Raw genomic sequence first — 5,990 nt, forward strand, 5'->3', positions numbered from 1 at the left:
GGGTTTGGAAGTCTGCCCTGAAGACTTACCACGAGTGTTGGGCAAGGACTGTGTGTCCTTAGCTCAAGGAGAATATGGTAGGGACTGTGTGTCTTTTGGTTTCAATACCAAGCCGCTCCAAACCAGACATACAACTGTCACAACAGTTGGAACTGGGTCATCAACCAATGTCTTCACTGTGATATAGGTTCTATTTCTTCAACTCTTTCAATTCCTCAATATTGTATGTTGAAGAGTTTCACTGTCTCTGTTTGAAGAATTTGCTGAAGACTTTCTCTGAATTTCCTCAACCTCAAATTCTTCACGCGAGTTAATCATCACCTGCTTACTCTGTGCCTGCGTACTGTGCAAACTGTTTTTCATATTCCTCATCTTAAAAACTGCTGTAGTGATACTTTACACCCCTAATCCTTTGTTGTTCCGCTGCGAGTTATTCATCAATGAGGAATTTCCTCAAAAGGAATTTCCTCAATGATGAAATTCTAAAAATCTCCTATTCACCCCCCTCTAGTCAATTTAACACACTTTCGAAAGTCATCGTCATTGTCATCAGTGTCATTGACAATGTCATTTTATTCAATGTTGAAGATGGACTTGCTGACGAATGCTGTAGCAACAGTGAGGCATGCCACACTAGAGTCTGACTCCTCCTCATATTTCTCCTCTTCCTCACATTCTTCAGATTTTTCTTCAGAATACATTTCCTTGCCAATAAGTATACGAGTCTTTCCGGAATTGCTCTTCTTGTGATATGAGGACTTTGAAGACTTCTTCTTCTTGTTGTTGTCAGAACTATCATCCTTGTACTTGTTCTTCTTTGAGTCCTTTTCCTGACAAGGGAAATCAGCAATGTAGTGGCGAGACTTCTTGCATTTATGGCAAGTTCTTTTCTTGTAGTCCTGCGATGAAGATTATGATTTCTTCACATCACCTTTTGAAGATTTTACAAAATGGACTCTTGTGGAGAGCTTCTGGAATTTCGTCACGAGCATTGGTAGATCCTAACAAGGTCTTCACGCTCACCAAGGCTTCTGTCACATTCTTCATCTTCAGATGAGGAAATTGCCTTTGCCTTCAATGCACGAGACTTCACATAGCTTGGCCCATAGAGATATATCTTTTAGCTTGTTGGAATTCATGTGTATTGAGCCTCTCAAGAATATCAGAAGGATCTAGTGTCTTGTAGTCTCCACGCTCTTGAATCATCAAAGCTAGTGTGTAGAATGAGGAATCAAGAGATCTTAGCAGTTTCTTCACCACCTCATGGTCGGTGATGTCAGTGGAACCAAGAGCTTGGAGCTCATTGGAGATATGAGTGAGGCAATCGAAGGTTTGCTGAACATTTTTGCTATTGAGTCTTTTGAAGCAGTTGAAGAAATGGCGAAGAACATTAACCCGAGAGTCACGTTGAGTTGAGACTCCTTCGTTGACTTTGGACAGCCTGTCCCAAATGAGCTTGACAGATTCCAAAGCACTCGCTCTGCCATACGAATCTTTGCTCAGATGGCCACATATGTTATTATTCACTTGAGAGTCGGGTTGCTTGAATCTCTTCACATCAGTAGCATTAATAGAAGGAGTGATGGAGGGAACACCATTTTCCACAACATACCAGAGATCGATGTCAACAGCTTCAAGATGCATGTGCATCTTGTTCGTCTAGTATGGGTAGACCGTCCCATCAAAGGTAGGACACCCCATAGAGACCTGCATCATACCAACAGTCGATATAACTAAAACTCTAGGTGGTTAAACCAAAATACACAGAACAACGGAGTACTTTGCTCTGATACCAATTGGAATTGTGTTATATCACCTAGAGGGGGTGAATAGGCGATTTTTACAAATTCGGCAGTGAGGAATTACTACTTTAGGAATTTGCTAAGTGACGAAATACAAGTAGAGAAATAAGTACTAAAGTGTATGCAAAATGTGGTAGTAGCATAGTTATCATGATGAAATGAAACATACACAGAGCACCCGTAGCGTGTAATCATGATAAGCAGGTGATAGACAAGGTGACTGGAGAATTTGGGTTGAGGAAATTGAGAAAGTCTTCAGTTAAAGTCTTCAAACAGTAACAATCAATTTCATCAACAAGTACTCGAGGAAATGAAAAGGTTAAGGAAATAGAACCAGGAGCTCGCTGATGACAATGGTTTGATGACCCAGTTCCAACTATTGTGATAGTCGTACATATGATTTGTAGAGGCTTGATATTTAAAACAAAGGACACATAGTCCCAGGACACACAATCCTTACTGTATTCTCCTTGAGCTAAGGTCACAAAAATCTCACCCAATCACTCGTGGTCAGTCTTCAGGGTAGACTTCCAAACCCTCACAAACTCGGTCACCCGACAATTCACAATTTCCTCATGGATGCACTAGACCATAACACCTAACCGTCTGGAAGATGCACGGTCTTCAAAGGTAACAAGCATCATTTCCACATAGAAACAATCTCTTAAGTGATGTTCAATCACTTTCGATTTAGGTGTTTGGGTTTGGGGTTTTTCCTCATTGATGATTTTCACTCAAAGTCCTCGGAGGATGGGTTGTTGTCAAATCACACTTGTCAATTTCTCTCTCAGAGCAACCAACCAACTAGTGGTTATGGGGCGACTATTTATAGCCAGGGTGTAACCCAACATGATATGATTATTATGTTGATAAGATACTTTGGGACAGTTGGCGCTAAGCGCAGCAATGGTTGGATTTTTGAACTATGAAATTCCTCAGGGCTATCATCTTCCTCATGGTAGGCAATTCACGCTGGCGAAATTCTAACTCCTTAGTCGGACCAATTTCCTCAAAGACGAGAAGAAATTCATCACTGTCACTGAAGAATTTGACTAAGATGCAAGAGATTTCCAAAGGCTTGAATCGAAGGATTGGTTATGTGTAGGCTTTTGATACGAGTATCACTTGGAAAGTTCTCCTTACTATTACCTCGACCCCCTTTAATAGCACTGTGTTTCCTATGACTCAAAGGAAGGCAATGAAACTACGAAAACAAAAGTCTTCACGCTTCATAGTCCTCGCATCAATATCCAAGGTCACACCATTTTTTTCATTTTCAAAGTCTTCAAGAAAGCATGAGAGTCTTCAGTTGAAGACATTCATTTCTAGGGATCGACATTCGTCGTATATAATAAACTCCTGAGAAATATAGCATGTGTACACTCATAAACACATTAGTACCTTAACCTATAAGTCTTCAATACACCAAAATCACTAAGGGGCACTAGATACACTTACAAAGATGCTATTGGTGAAATTATGAATCGTAATCCACTTTTATTTGGAAATTTCTTTTCTCTCTTTCATCACAATCTCTTTAATAATATAAAATTAATTCTTTAAATACTTTCAAACCTCTCCAACATTTGATACATTGACTAATTGTTGCAACTAGAAAAGCTAGTGAAATTGACAGCCTTGATATAATTGTTGGGGACACAAGGCAAAGATTCTTAGTAGAATGTAGGCCTGATCACTGCCTTGTAGGGAGTTTCTATGGATTTAATACATTTGTTCTTAAGTATGGGAAAACTTGCTCTAGCTAAAAACCCTTGCGCTTTGGGTCCCAACAACATATAAGGATTAACAAAAATAGATGCTCGGAAAGTCAAGGCCAATGACGTTGTGCAGTCTCTCATGTGGACGATGACACGAACATCCTCAAGGGATTGACCAAAGCTGTCATGGTGCTCTATGGATACCGACATAAGAACATCGTCGTCATCATCATCCCTCTCCCAAATGGCGTGAACACATACAATCTTGGAAGTTATGGCTCCATCTTGAAGAAGTATCATTGTCTTGTGCAAAGTCCATGACGAGCTACATCGGCCACCGATTGACGTGATATACATATTTCTCTTCGGCATTGACCACAACTTATTAGGTATGCACATGATCGCCGAGGAGATCGGAGGCATGTTCTCCTTCATCGATGATGAAACATTGGTGCGGGACTAGTTCATGCAGTGCATTGGCGGGCTCCTCTCCATCGTCCTACATGAGGGGTCGATCACCATCAAAGTGCGTGCACCAAGTGCAAGCCAGAACCAACTGACATGAAGCTAGCATCGAAGTGTACACACATTTAGTCATTAATGATTTGTACTCAAACGAGGAGATGCACTTCTTATTGTTGGTCTGAGACGAACACACCTCCGTCGATTCCTCGGCATGCCCTTGGGGAGCAAGGACAACGAAGTTGTGCATGTCTTCATGTTGGATTGGATGGCTGTAGCTCCATAGAATCCCTCGAGTAGTGGCGTGTAGGTCAAAGGAAGGATATCAGAGAAGGAACCAAAGACCAATGACATAGAATGTCACGAGAGAAGGCCATTGGAGGAGTCCAAACAAGTATAAAAAAATGAATGTGCCAGTTTTGGACTTTCCAGACCAAACAAAATTCTTGTGTAATCACTAAGAATTGCCTAAAAACTTGCATTTCACATTCCCGTGGCTGAATTTTGCTATCCAAACAACCAGTTAAGTACGAATAGTCTACAGAAAAAGAAAAAAGTTTCATGTTTGTCGTGAGACCAATCGACACATATGTATCCCCTTAGTTGAACCTCGGGTAATACTTTCAAGCCAATGTTATCTGTCACGCATAATCATGTGTATTAATGAGGTCACAAATATTGATTATTAGGCGAATTGAGCATATCTCACATGACTATGTCTTCTGTGGTGGAATCTGTCCACACGGATTCAAGTTTTAGACTTGGCACGAATTGTCTCATTTTTCTTGATTTATTTCAGTTTCTCCTGCGCTACTCTCTCACATTGGTATGGCGTGTCGGTCAACTACAAAGCGTTTGTGACGAGTTTATTATCTCAATATTTGTCACCCCAGTCTTTCGAAGGTGCTTATAGGGGTAGGGTGTTCGTGCATGCATGCGTTCATAGAGATTTGCATAACTGGACACTTATATTTGTATACTGTTTCTTAAAACAAAAATGTATTATTGGGTAATTTTGAGTAATCTCAGTTCAGCTTTTTGTCTAAAATACAATTTTTTTAAGTAGGACCAAAATAGAGTCTCCTGCGAGAGATGCTTTTATGAAGGACGCCGATAACCACCACATGTGTGGTGGGAGCAACACCTGACCACACGCCCCATGACCACAGATTGGACCATTGTTATAGCATATTTCTCCATGTGTGGTTTTGGTAATTTATGACAATCCCTATGAACTAATGGTTGCTTCAGGTTTTACTTCAAGGATTCGTCCATATGCATTTCTTGAAGTCCATTTGTTGGTTTCAAGGAGTTTATGTGATGACCAAGGCGATAGTCTATGGTTTATCCAAAGATTGGTCATGTAAGAGTTGAGATTATTGCAAGCATGTCTTGAAGAAGAAGATTGTGTGAACATTCATGGTTACCTTCAATATGTCATCTTACGAAGAGTAGATAAGTTAAAAGGTTGATCAAGACTAATTCAAAGAGTGAATCAAGTTGATCAGCACACAAAGCATACGCGATGTATTGACATGTATCAAATAATCCCATTGTATGGTAAGCATTGTCCATTACGCTTTATATACTAACCCATGGTCTACATGAGAGTTCTATGTGGGGTTAGGTAAGTTTCCATGGGCTTGTGTCAAGAGTAAGATCTCATAAAAACCATGGAGGATGATATCAAGTGGTGATCGTCATGAAGTCTGCGGTGTGCAAGTTTCAAGTGGTGCATCATAAAGAGATTATGCTTGAAGATTGCCGTCAATTGTGGTGAAAATGGACTTGTGAAGATGTGCCGAAGAGTGTCTCACCTATAGTGGAGTATGGGGGAGCAATCTACTAGTCTTCATCAAGTTGGCGCTATCACGAAAGATAATCCATCTTGAGGAGGACAAGATCGCCATCATCTCTCTCAAGTGGACTATGCCTAAGGAAAATGTTTGCTCTTGATAGATTTTCTATATTACGAGTCTCATGCTGTTAGTTGGGAGACCGGGTTATA

Source organism: Hordeum vulgare, chromosome 4H (assembly GCF_904849725.1).
Source record: "Hordeum vulgare subsp. vulgare chromosome 4H, MorexV3_pseudomolecules_assembly, whole genome shotgun sequence".
Classification (NCBI taxonomy): Eukaryota; Viridiplantae; Streptophyta; class Magnoliopsida; order Poales; family Poaceae; genus Hordeum; species Hordeum vulgare.